Consider the following 13524-nt stretch of genomic DNA (forward strand, 5'->3'; position numbering starts at 1 on the left):
GTATTTAGTATTTAGTTTATGCTAACTATACGTTTAATAATGCGAGGTGCTAGCCAAGCTGGCTCTAGTTTAGCTTCCTGCCAAGCTTCGTTCACGGAGCAGGGTACGCGCACAGGGGGAAGGAGGGGGAAGGAGGGGGAGGGGGAGGGAGGAGCAGATTGCAGTTTGATAGACGGCATCAGAATACAATCATTGTTAACGGTCCGTTCAGTATGATTGGATACTGTTTTTCCTAGATTGTACGTTCTAGAGGCCACTAAAACTTTTCATATTTGTGTCAAAACTTTTAATTAATTGGTTGCAATGGGGGTGTGAAGAGTATTTCAAGCCATACGTAAAAAAATGTTCCAGAAAAAGATCCCCTACCCCGCCTTTAATATAGCTAAACAGCTAAAAATAATATACCATAGATTAAATAAAATAGTGTTACTATGATGTCGCGTTCTGTGAGCAAAGTATAAAGACACATTTAACTTTATAGCATAGTGGTAACCTTAAAATGTCAATAGATAGATAGATGGATGGATGGATGGATGGATGGATGGATGGATGGATGGATGGATAGATAGATAGATAGATAGATAGATAGATAGATAGATAGATAGATAGATAGATAGATAGATAGATAGATAGATAGATAGATAGATAAGTAATTGACTGTAATTATTGTTGGTATAGAAATATTATTGATATTGATTTTTTTTATGCTTTCATGTCATACCAATTGTTAACTGTATAAAGTGCATAAATACTTTATTATGTTTGATTCTCCTCATTTCTAATGTTATCTTCAGATGAGCTCCAAGCCAAAGAGCCATAAAGGTATGGGAGATGAGGAGTGGATGGCAAGGCTTAGGGCATTTGCCAGCAATGGGGTTTGGCCTTCAAACGCCGGAAATAGACCAGCCCCGAGGCAGAAGAAATGGCATGATCTCTATCAGAAGGTAAAGTAAAGCCACTACAAAAAAAGAGACATGAGTAATTGTCATTAATGAGATGATGCTGTAATGTTTCAGATAGAAAAATGCCACATACAAACACGAGGTCAGACCACCCTTTTTGGAGGGTCTATGACCTGTGACTGTGGCTTTCACTCTGCTAAGGTAAACTGGTTTAAAATTAAATCTGATTACAATAAGTCATTTTTACAGCTATGTCTTGTCTTTTACAATTCTGGTGAATGATGGCTTTTAACTTAGAATATATATGTTTTTGTAGCCTGCACTGCAGCCTCCACCTCCACCTCTACCTCCTCCTCCTCCTCCTCCTCCTCCTCCTCCTCCTCCTCCTCCTCCTCCTCCTCCTCCTCCTCCTCCTCCTCCTCCTCCTCCACCCCCACCTCCACCTCCTCCTCCTCCTCCTGTGACCCAACACTCTATGGCTTCACCATCTTCTTCTGCTGATACAGCTCCAGCCCCACGGTCCTTTTTGAGGTCCCCTCCATCTTTGTCAATGGTAAATGTTTTTGTTTCCCTGCTAAATACTTTGTATGATTAATTTAGCCTTGTGCAACAAACTGTAATAACAGTTTTCGAAGAACACATTTTTATGCTTATTTTGAAGCTGGGATTCATATTGGATTTACTTTACATGAGTGTACATTTGTCATTTCAGTTCACTAAATCCCATTTTGGTGGGTCTTTTTCGGATCTCCATCCTCTGTGAGGACCTCTAGCCCATCTCCGTCCTCTGTGAGGACCCCTATCCCATCTCCATCCTCTGTGAGGACCTCCAGCCCATCTCCGTCCTCTGTGAGGACCCCTATCCCATCTCCGTCCACTGTGAGGACCCCTATCCCATCTCCATTCTCTGTGAGGACCTCCAGCCCTTCTCCGTCCTCTGTGAGGAGCCCTAGCATTGCTCCATCTTCCCGGACCCCGGCACACACCTGCGAGACTGTTTCATCTGTGAGTACAGTAGTATGTCTTCATTAAAGTAATGGAGTTCTAGGTCTTCTTTAATGAGACATATTTATGTACATTTCCAAATCTCTTGTGCTGTTTTCAGGGGGAGCCTGGAACGTCACTGTTACAGTCAGCAGCAGCCGGGGATGCAGCTTCTTTCTGGTTGCCGAGTGAAATGAGGAAAAACATCCCTGTGCAGGACCAAAGATGGATTTCAAATACCCTCTTTCGCTCTGGCAAACTGCGCCCAGATTGGAAGCTTTGGTATGAGCCTCCTGTGCCAGCCCTGATCTACCACCAGGTACCAACACCCGACCGCTTTTTTTCCCATCGGCTTCTGGTGTGGATGCCCTATCATCAGTGGAAGGTCAGGGTGTTCTGCCAAGCCTGTGGGAAGCATCTTACAGGTGCTGGTATCCACAAAAGGGCTCGGAAGGTCCTGGATATTGATAGGTTTTACCTGCTGGTGACGGAGACACTCAAGTGCAGTGGGTGCAATCTCACATACCTATCAACGTCCCAGACCATCCGGGATCAGCTGGACTTGCCGCACCAAAAGCTGTTCCGGCTTATCCTGACCCAGAAGTGAGTAAAACATTTTGTAAAATGGTAATTTGAGGCATAGAAAATAAATTGATCTGTAAATGTAACTGTAAACTAAATACTTTATGAATCTGAATTCCAGGTATGCCTGTGACATACGTGTCATCCGCCTGATGCGGGATCGGACTCAGGGCAACAGCTCTGCACGGCTGTTAAAACAGCTGAAAGAAAACCACGGGGAGGAATGGCTGGATAGGTTGGGGCACTATTTTGAAGAGTGCTCTAACTTTGTTAATGGGCCCAGCCTGTTCCCAGTTGTGTGCCAGGAGCCCCCAGAGCCCGCTGACGTCCCCACTGCTCGCTGGTTGCTGTCTGTGTATGGCAGAGACATTCTGTCACGCATAGACCACATCAAGGCCAGCCTCACATCCACCTTGGGCACCATCTTAAAGTTGGACTCCACCAAAAAGGTGAGTAATAATGTAATGATAATAACAATTATAATTATCATCATCATTATTATTATCAGTGATGCCGGTAACGCGTTACTGTAGTCGGACTACTTTTTTCAGTAACGAGTAGTCTAACGCAACTACTATTTCAAAACTAGTAGTCAGATTGAAGTTACTTATCTAAAACATCGTGCGTTACTATTCTTATGAGTTATATCAGTGTCCGCGACGGGAGCGGGGTTCGCCTGAAGTCACTCGTTATTTTACATCTACCTACCCAGTAAAAGTGATCTGTCCCACTAAAATGTGAAACACCAGCGATATCATTTGTTACATTTTACTCACTTTCCCTAATCATTTTAAATAAATACACCAATCTAAACCACAGTTTTCGTCAGTGCCTGTCACAGACGATAGTTGATAGGTTTAGCTATTCGTGCTAACTTTATAACATATAGCCTACGTTTCAGGCAGTGCTATGGAGAGGGCTAGCTAGCTGTTTATCTTACCTGGTCGCAATTGATGACTCAAAGATGACTTGTTAACGTCTTTGTACTGTATTACATCTTCTAGTACCTATATACGATATCTGAATGAGTGTACGGGTGTTTATCTATATGTATACTTCGTCAGTTGTAGCTTTGGGTAATCCAGTAACAGCTGCAGTTGTAGGCGAGTAGCATACAAACATTTCTGCAAAGCGACGGGTCTGACGATCAATCAGTTTTCTTTAAACTTTTATTGGTCAACGGGTGGATACAGCAAGATAAACGTGACATTTTTCGGTCAAAAACTTGACTGTCATACTGGCTTGGGCCCATAATTATCAGCAGGTTACGTGATATGACCGTCCGTTTGTCTAAATCGCTGCGAGTGAATGACTGATGGTCACTGAATCATTGGTTTACTTGCCCCACTCCACAGTTTCTCGCATAAATGCAACTAAAAGCGAAGTCATGAATACAAATACGGGTTTTGTTCTGATTTGTTTTGTAAAATCACTCCTTGCTGTTCTAATACGGGACAACTACAGGTTCATTAAGATGTTCAATATAACTTAAGTGTTACTGTAATTCATATGGATAGATGCAATCAGAGTTAAATGCATGGAGTCAAGAATGTCTATTGTATTTTGTTTTTTTAAAGAAGTGTTTATGTTAAATTGAGTCAAGAAACGCTACTTTATTCTTTATAAGAAGTATTTAAGTTAGATTTGATAAAGTAAAAAAAAGCATTTAATTTGTAATAAGTATTTCAGTTAAATGAAGTGAAGAAAGAGTATTTTGATTTTTTTATACTGTTTTTGTTTAATAAAACCACTTCTTGCTGCTCTAATGTTAGACAACTACAGGTTCAATGGGATGTTCAAAATAGGCCTACATGTTCATTCATTTACATAGGCCTAAGTGCCGTTAGATTCCGAGTATGTTATTTTATTGTTATAAGTATTTATGCTAAATGAAGTGAATTTTATTTAGTAACTTAACTAAGTTACTTTTTAAAGAAGTAGTCAGTAGTCAGTACCATACCATACCAACTTTATTTATAAAGCACTTTATACACCCACAGGACCAAAGTGCTATACACAATCATAAAATACAATACAATCATAAAATAGAAGGGTCAAATATAAAAGCAGTACTAAAGTAATTAAGATGTAAATGTATTGTCCAAACCTTGGTGTTATTTTGGTGTCCCATTGACCTTTGTTTGTTTGACAATTCCTGGGGTTCGGTGTGATGATCACTGACTCGTGTTAAACAGTCGAGGAGTCGAAAATAAAGTTGATTGTGGTTTATTAACAGAAATAATATAAATTACACACTTCAAGGGTTCAAGTGGCTTTGTAAGTTTCTCATGTTCTGGATTCCAATGTCCATTCATTCCTCCTCTCTTTGCCACGGTCTTTGATGGTGTGCGCATCACCGAACCCTCCTATTGGCATCCGGATGGCACACCTATATACCTTTCGGCATATTTCCCCCTTTGCCTGTAGAGGGCGTACTCATTCATTCACACTCACACATTCACTCACTCTTACTCATACATACTCAAGACAGGAATTATATTAGATGTAGAGAAACAAATGAAGTTCTGAATGTAAAAAAATGGAATTTGTAAATGATAATATTTAAAGACAATAAATGATAAACATAAACTATTCAAATGGCTCCTACAGTAAACACAATAAAACAAAGTCAAACATCTCAGATTGTGCCAAAAGCCAAAGAAAAAAGATGGGTCTTAAGTTGGGATTTAAAAACAACAAGTGAAGAGGCCTGTCTTATGTCCAAAGGAAGGTCATTCCATAGCTTGGGAGCTTTGTCTTCGGGACCCTGAGAAACAACTGGTCAGCTGACCCGAGGGAGCGGGAGGGTGTGTAAGGATGTAACAGCTCAGACAGGTAGGGAGGGGCAAGGCCATTAAGAGCTTTAAAAGCAAATAAAAGGCTTTTAAAATGAATCCTAAAATATACTGGCAACCAGTGAAAAGAAACTAAAACAGGGGAAATATGGTCAAATTTTCGTGTACCTGTTAAAAGTCGTGCAGCAGCATTTTGAACCCTCTGAAGCTGGGAAATGCATGAATCACTAGCCCCTTTCACACTGCCGAATAACCCGCGTCTGGCTGCTCTCTTGAGATATTCGGCCATGAAACGGTTTCCTATGGGCAACTTTATACAGGCACAAACTATGCTGTTTATAATTTATTAATTACTGTACACTAGCACTGATAACGTGGAGGTGCGTCGCTTACTTAAAAAAATCCGGGTTACTGTAATTTTGAATTTTAGCCGAATGAATAAATAGGCAGCAGGTCTGTGGGCTATCTGTGGTAGTAGCACGACGATGACGTCAGTACCCACTTTACGACAAAAAAATCAAAATTACAATAACCCGGATTTTTTTAAGTAAGCGACGCACCTCCACGTTATCAGAAAACGAAAAAGAGTTGAGTACTTTCTGCCGTAGGAGGACTCGGGGAGAGGAAGCAACTCTTGTACAACTAGAACGGCTGCTGGAGGAGCTAAGGGGTCCAAAAGGGAGAGACCTGATGGGTGTTCCTCTGCTGGATGAAGTGAGGATGGATCACATCTGGCGTGTGCAAAACGGCACATAAAATGCATCCAGGATGTTCCAGGGATTCAGTTGTACACTGAAGTAGGCAGCAGGAACAAGAGTGGCATCAAGCTCAGCAGCTGCCGCTGTGCCCGAAGATCAACATCTCTCGAGTCATTTCACTGCCACTTGAACAGCTTTATTCCTGGTAAGTCCCTCTCTACATGATTACACCTCTTAGCTGGATTTGATATCAAAACTGGATCAACAAGCAATTTTTCTAAGGCATAAATATGTTTTTTTGTTTTTTTGCTTGTTTTTTTCAGGAACCAGTAGCCTGGCTGACGCGTCCACAATCTCGATGAGATGGTGGTCTGGGAACTAGGTGTGCATTTTCTCGTATTTGAGGCGTGGTTTACGAATGCCTAGAGCCGTTTATTGGGCGCTACGAATGTCTATCAAATGACGTCAGGTTCTTCCCATGCTGCTTTGCGCGCGATTCATAGCCAATTGTATCACTTATACCAGATGAGGACAGAAATTCGACGAGGAAGAAGAAAAAAATGGGAAATAAAAGTAAACTTGCGCTCTAAGCTACTCAAATTGACAACAAAGTAGGCCTATATGCTATATTCTACATGAATTTTTATGTTGTAGAGTTGTGAATTTATTTTAATAATGGAGAAATTGAGCAGCCTTGCTTTGTTGTCTACAGTAGTAGATCAACCCTCATCTTACTTTGAAGCTCCCAGAAGTGACGTCAACGAAGCTTTAGCAGCAGAAAAGCTATCAGGCTTGTGTTGATGATAATAATAAACTCCTGGACTATGTACAAACTTCCAAATGCATCGTTTTGTGAGTACAGACCATATTTGTACAACTGTAGAAGTTTCGTGTCATGACATGTGATTTTAGTGTGGTAATTTTGGAGATACTGCCAGGGTCCGTTAGCGCTTGTACTAAGCTATTCGGGATAACTCGGTAACTCAGCTGATGTTCAGCCAATATCGGAAAAACTTCGGGTGGGCTACTTGGCTGGATGTCACGGTTCAAATGACCCTAGGGTGAATCTACTCCGAAACACTTTCTAAGGCTGCATTGAACGGTAACGTTGTGTCCGCTGTCATGTTGGATTAACACTCAACAAGCTTCGGTGTAGCGCATAGACGTCGTCATCGTCTTGCTGCCCCCCCCCCCCCCCCCCCCCCCCGTTCTGTGATTGGTTCCCAAACTCTAGCAAAAATAAGGGCGGTGGTTTCCAGGCTGACTTTGCAGTGAGAATGAAATCGAGCGCAAAGCAGCATGGGAATTCCCAGGCTAAGGAACCAGTGCAAATCTGCTGAATTTCCAGCTCTATCTCCTGGAAGGCCTTAACAGGTGGAATCAGGATCGGGGCTCTGCAGCAGTGAGCGGCAAGCCGTCGTGTCTTCTCACATATGCTGGAGACACGATGGCCGACAATACGTCCCCAACTTCACACCTCCAGCAAAATACACAGGTATTTCAAAATGATATCTGTGAAGGTAAAACAACTGTTTGTATGACTGAGTCACTAATATGTATGAAGAGTAAAGAAGTGTTTTACTATCTGTGTGTGTGTTTGTTATGTTTCCGTAGGTGAGCTGCTGGCTGTTGACTACCTGTTAAGTCAAACGGGCGAGCCTCTGAAAGCACAGCCTGACTCGGAAGAGACTGCCGGGCTTCTGGAAGATGTGGCCGCGAGTAAGGAGAGGAAGATGAAGGCTTAATGATGAAGATGCTCTGGACTTACTGGTGTCAGGACTTCAAGGTGAGACGCTTTCCTCTGCAACCTCACAGCTCCAAGCCTCCACCCAGCCTGCTCCCTCCACCCAGCCTGCTCCCTCCACCCAACCTGCTCTCTCCACCCAGCCTGCTCCCTCCACCCAGCCTGCTGCCTCCACCCAACCTGCTCCCTCCACCCAGCCTGCTTTCTCCACCCAGCCTGCTTTCTCCACCCAACCTGCTCCCTCCACCCAACCTGCTCCCTCCACCCAGCCTGCTTTCTCCACCCAGCCTGCTTTCTCCACCCAGCCTGCTCCCTCCACCCAGCCTGCTTTCTCCACCCAGCCTGCTCCCTCCACCCAACCTGCTCCCTCCACCCAGCCTGCTGCCTCCACCCAGCCTGATCCCTCCATCCAACCTGCTCCCTCCACCCAGCCTGCTTTCTCCACCCAGCCTGCTCCTTCCATCCAGTCTTCTTTCTCCACCCAGCCTGCTCCCTCCATCCAACCTGCTCCCTCCACCCAGCCTGCTCCCTCCACCCAGCCTGCTTTCTCCACCCAGCCTGCTCCTTCCATCCAGTCTGCTTTCTCCACCCAGCCTGCTCTCTCCACCCAACCTGCTCCCTCCACCCAGCCTGCTTTCTCCACCCAGCCTGCTTTCTCCACCCAACCTGCTCCCTCCACCCAGCCTGCTCCCTCCACCCAGCCTGCTTTCTCCACCCAGCCTGCTCCCTCCACCAAGCCTGCTTTCTCCACCCATTCTGCTCGCTCAACCCAGCCTGCTCCCTCCACCCAGCCTGCTCCCTCCACCCAGCCTGCTCCCTCCACCCAACCTACTTTCTCCACCCAGTCTACTTTCTCCACCCAGCCTGCTCCCTCCATCAAGCCTGCCTTCTCCACCCAGCCTACTCCCTCCACCCAGCCTGCTCCCTCCACTCAGCCTGCTTTCTCCACCCAACCTGCTTTCTCCACCCAGTCTGCTTTCTCCACCCAGTCTGCTTTCTCCACCCAGCCTGCTCCCTCCACCCAGCCTGCTCCCTCCACCCAGCCTGCTTTCTCCACCCAGCCTGCTTTCTCCACCCAGCCTGCTCCCTCCACCCAGCCTGCCATAGCTGGCCGTATGTCTGAGGTGTGAAATATATAGTAAACTGTAGAATAGTAGATAGATAAAAGAAAACTTGAACAAAATGTCCTTTAACTAATATCTGTTCTGTTGGTTGTGTTGTCTTAGGGTTTAGATGAGGCAGGCGTACCAGGCCTGGACAAAGTGGACAGCTTGGCTGAGTATCTGGTGGAGCTGAGGAACAAAACCTCTCTGACGCTGAGCAACCAGGAGGTCAGTAACGTGTTGTTGCTTGCTGCATACATGCACTATGCACACTCCTCAGCTCACTTGAACATTGCTGTGTCCTCATGTACAGTTGTGTTATTTCCCTGTGTAGGTGAGCAGCATTGTTGCTCTGTGGCAGAGCCTGCTGGACTTTGACAAGCAGAGGGTGGTATTTGCTGCAAGGCACCAAGACAAACTGAACACTGGGAGGTTTAGGTCCCCCAAAAAGAGGCAGGAATTTACCCCTGGGGTGGAAAGTGTGAAGCGTCATGCCTTAACAACCACAGCCCCATCTGCCCAATGGCCAGACTGCTGCCGCCTAGTGGAGCCCATCTTTGTTCGCCTCTGCAGGATCCATCGTAGTCCAAAAAAAAGAGGGACAGGCACATTCTCAAGATGGGATCTGATCCTTCAGGACTACAGAAAGATCAGGCAGCTCATTTTAGCAAACGGAGCTATCATGCAGCAGACTACCTTGCAGCTGGTGGATGTGAGCTACACCACCCTGGTTCAGTGGCATAATCAAAGGGTGAAAAGGCAGGAAACGGCTGTGGTGCAACAAGGGCTAAACCTTCCTAGCCGGTTTTCTGTAGCTGCTGACCCACTTCTCCCCGCCAATATACGTCCCCATTATGCCATACCACATTCAGAACCAATACATATTTACAGTTTACCCCCTAACACTGTGGGACAGGCCAAATTAAAAAGAAAGCTGCAATTTACAGATGATACATATCCACCAGGACAGCAGCAGCTTCTCCCTGCTCCACCCAAAAGGCCTCAGGTAATGACAATTGCTCCAGTGGCCTCACAGGTTCATGTTATCCCCACTACTCTACAGACACAGAGTTTTTGAACGTTCTCTGCCACTCCTCCACATGCTCCTGCTCTGGCTCCTGTTTTGGTCCCTCCTCTGGCCCCTGCTCCGGCTCCCATAGCAGGCTCCACTCACCCTAATAGAGCACCCCGAAAACTGACCCGCAAAGTTTTGCACAACAACGTTCAGAATGGCTGAAACAGGACACAGCCAATATAGACGGTAAATTGGCAAAAGTCCCTCTGGTGAAACTCTAACTAAAGAGCAGTGGCTGGAAGAAATTAAAAAGAAGACACAAGTGTACTCATTTATACTTTTTGAGCATTTACAAACTTTTTTTTGTTGTATATACTTTATATAGTGGTACAGTCTTTCCACCTCCATTGGCATTACTAGGCGCTTCGAACAAGTGCACCACCATTTGTCGGCGGTCACCCTGTGTCTCACAGCTGTTGCTGTGGCTCCAACTTTAGCTGGGACCACTTCTCTGTCCCTCCTCTCTCTCTGCCCGTTCTAACTCCATCTGGGGAAGTTCGGCATCTGTATATTCTGGTTCATGAAGATATCTCTTTAGCTCTATGGTAAAAGGGATGTCTTCATCATCAGTGTCGTAGTCAGACATGATTACGTTAACTTTCCGAGCAGTAAACACCGTGAAACAGGCGCAGCTGTCGCCAGGCGGCAGCGCGCATTGATACTGCAACCTAGTGCCAAACAATTGTGAGGTGTAACTTTTTCGCAAGATACGATTTTGTGATAGAAATGTATTACTCTTTTGAATGCATATTCTTTTGAGAAGAAAAACGCTTTATATGTGAAGCCCCAGCCAACTAGCCGGACTACTTACTTCACCCCCAAAACGAGGCTGTAACTCAGCTCACAGGACGCAGCGGGGCGTAAGAAAATGTTCATAAATAATATTTCTAGTATGGGATGTTATAAAGCTTCATGTCAAAAGAGAAGAACTATCCCTTTAAGCCTGGTTACATGCATCGATACAGGATTAATGAAAAGGATGTGGGCTTTGCTCCCTTCGATAGCTCAGTTGGTAGAGCGGAGGACTGTAGGTGCCCAACAACAGTTGTCCTTAGGTTGCTGGTTCAATTCCGGCTTGAAGGATGTGCCAAGCTTTTGTATACAGAGGCTCTTTTGGCCAACTCCGTCAATCCTTTCAAAGCTTTTGGAATATGCAGTTTTACGAAAGACTTTTCCACTCTCTATCAGATTTGCTAAGGGCTAGTGGCGCAATGGATAATGCGTCTGACTACGGATCAGAAGATTCTAGGTTCAACTCCTGGCTAGCTTGGCACGCTGGTTTTAGTCTCTCACTTCTCCCACTGCTTTAGAACAGGATCGCTTTAAACCTTATACTCCCTGGGTATCCCAGCTCACTTACGCCCCAAAGATACCTCACAGTGTGTTGTCTTGCAACACATGTGGCTGACCCCACACCGTAAGGAAAGCTCGTCTTCCTCTTTATCTCTGCTGTCAATGATTTTGCTACAAACACAAAAAAAAAACCATGCCTGCCAGGCACATGCCGCAGAGCTACATATGCTATCCTTGGGATACGAAGGTGTTTCGGATCACATCAAAGCCACACACGACAAATACCCACAACCGGCCGTCATCGTATAGTGGTTAGTACTCTGCGTTGTGGTCGCAGCAACCCCGGTTCGAATCCGGGTCACGGCAACCCCCCGACCGAATTTGTTTGCGTCGCTGAAAAAAGATCCCACTTTCAACTTAGATTTCTTAAACTTTTACAAAAATAATTTTGTCTGCAGGACCCTGTCCCGTATCAAAGGTCTGAAAGAATCAAGCAGCACAAATGCAGAAGGTCTGCCCATTTAAAGAGCATAAAAGGGGTCAAAGTATCAAACAGGCCCCAATGAGAAATAGTGCCTTTTTAATGAGTCGCCAAGGCCGCATATGTTCTGTGTTTTTTAGCTCTTCTAAAGGGAGGGTTTTCACACACCGCCACACCCAAAGTATAAACATCCTAACAACAGAAGATGAAAATCGTGTGCCAAATGAATGGGTGGATAGACCTGACAAAAAAAGAACCAAACAAAAAGGCTGGACTTTTGCGCTGGACAATGTGAGGGTATATTGAGGATCAACATCTGTGTTGGACGATGTGGAGACTTTCCCAGATAGATGCCAGATATGTTTCTGCAACGACTAAATGCATGATAGAAACTGAGGCTGATTTGATCTGAAACGCATCTGAAACTGATGGTTTCTCATCACTTTTTGTGTTTATTTAACTGATAAACAGGCCAAAGCCCCTGGCTCCCTTCCATAACTCATTTGGTACAGCAGAGAACTACAGGTGCCCCATGATACGCATCTTAAGCCTGGTTACATGCATTCATACAGGATTCATGAAAAGGATGTCAGCTTTCCTCCCTTCGATAGCTCAGTTGGTAGAGCGGAGAACTGTAGGTGCCCAACAACAGTTATCCTTAGGTCGCTGGTTCAATTCCGGCTCGAAGGATGTGCCAAGCTTTTGTATACAGAGGCTCTTTTGGCCAACTCCGTCAATCCTTTCAAAGCTTTTGGAATATGCTGTTTTACGAAAGACTGTTCCACTCTCTATCAGATTTTCTAAGGGCTAGTGGGGCAATGGATAATGCGTCTGACTACGGATCAGAAGATTCTAGGTTCAACTCCTGGCTAGCTTGGCACGCTGGTTTTAGTCTCTCACTTCTCCCACTGCTTTAGAACAGGATCGCTTTAAACCTTATACTCCCTGGGTATCCCAGCTCACTTACGCCCCAAAGATACCTCACAGTGTGTTGTCTTGCAACACATGTGGCTGACCCCACACCGTAAGGAAAGCTCGTCTTCCTCTTTATCTCTGCTGTCAATGATTTTGCTACAAACACAAAAAAAACATGCCTGCCAGCCATATGACGCAGAGCTACATATGCTATCCTTGGGATACGAAGGTGTTTCGGATCACATCAAAGCCACACACGACAAAAACCCACAACCGGCCGTCATCGTATAGTAGTTAGTACTCTGCGTTGTGGTCGCAGCAACCCCGGTTCGAATCTGGGTCACGGCAACCCCCCGACCCAAATTGTTTGCATCGCTGAAAAAAGATCCCACTTTCAATTTAGATTTCTTAAATTTAAAAAAAAAAAAATTTTGTCTACAGGCCTCTGTCCCGTATCAAAGGTCTGAAAGAATCAAGCAGCACAAATGCAGAAGGTGTGCCCATTTAAAGAGCATAAAAGGGGTCAAAGTATCAAACAGGCCCCAATGAGAAATAGTGCCTTTTTAATGAGTCGCCAAGGCCGCATATGTTCTGTGTTTTTTTAGCTCTTCTAAAGGGAGGGTCTTCACACACCGCCACACCCAAAGTATAAACATCCTAACAACAGAAGATGAAAATCGTGTGCCAAATGAATGGGTGGTTAGACCTGACAAAAAAAGAACTAAACAGGGGGTATGAAGGAGTAGGCAGCAAGTGTGAAGAGCTCCGACCTAACTTATAACTTAAGTGACCAAATTTAATACCTTTACTATAGGAGTGGTGTAACCTACGCATGTTATAGTATTATACGACCTTGAACAGCTAATGGCTACCTCCAAACAAAAACAAACTTCTGTGATGACCACGCGAAACACCATTGCTAGTAAGCTATCTACCATGGCCTCTGACGCTA

General features: G+C 45.0%; 1 non-coding gene across 1 annotated transcript; it reads left to right on the forward strand.

Moving 5' to 3' along the window:
* The first annotated feature begins 12258 nt into the window (after window positions 1-12258).
* On the forward strand, window positions 12259-12347 carry trnay-gua (transfer RNA tyrosine (anticodon GUA)). The gene is given in 2 exon segments: window positions 12259-12295; window positions 12312-12347. It is a non-coding gene; the product is annotated as a tRNA-Tyr (tRNA).
* Window positions 12348-13524: the final 1177 nt, after the last annotated feature.

Source organism: Odontesthes bonariensis, chromosome 8 (assembly GCF_027942865.1).
Source record: "Odontesthes bonariensis isolate fOdoBon6 chromosome 8, fOdoBon6.hap1, whole genome shotgun sequence".
NCBI classification, from domain to species: Eukaryota; Metazoa; Chordata; class Actinopteri; order Atheriniformes; family Atherinopsidae; genus Odontesthes; species Odontesthes bonariensis.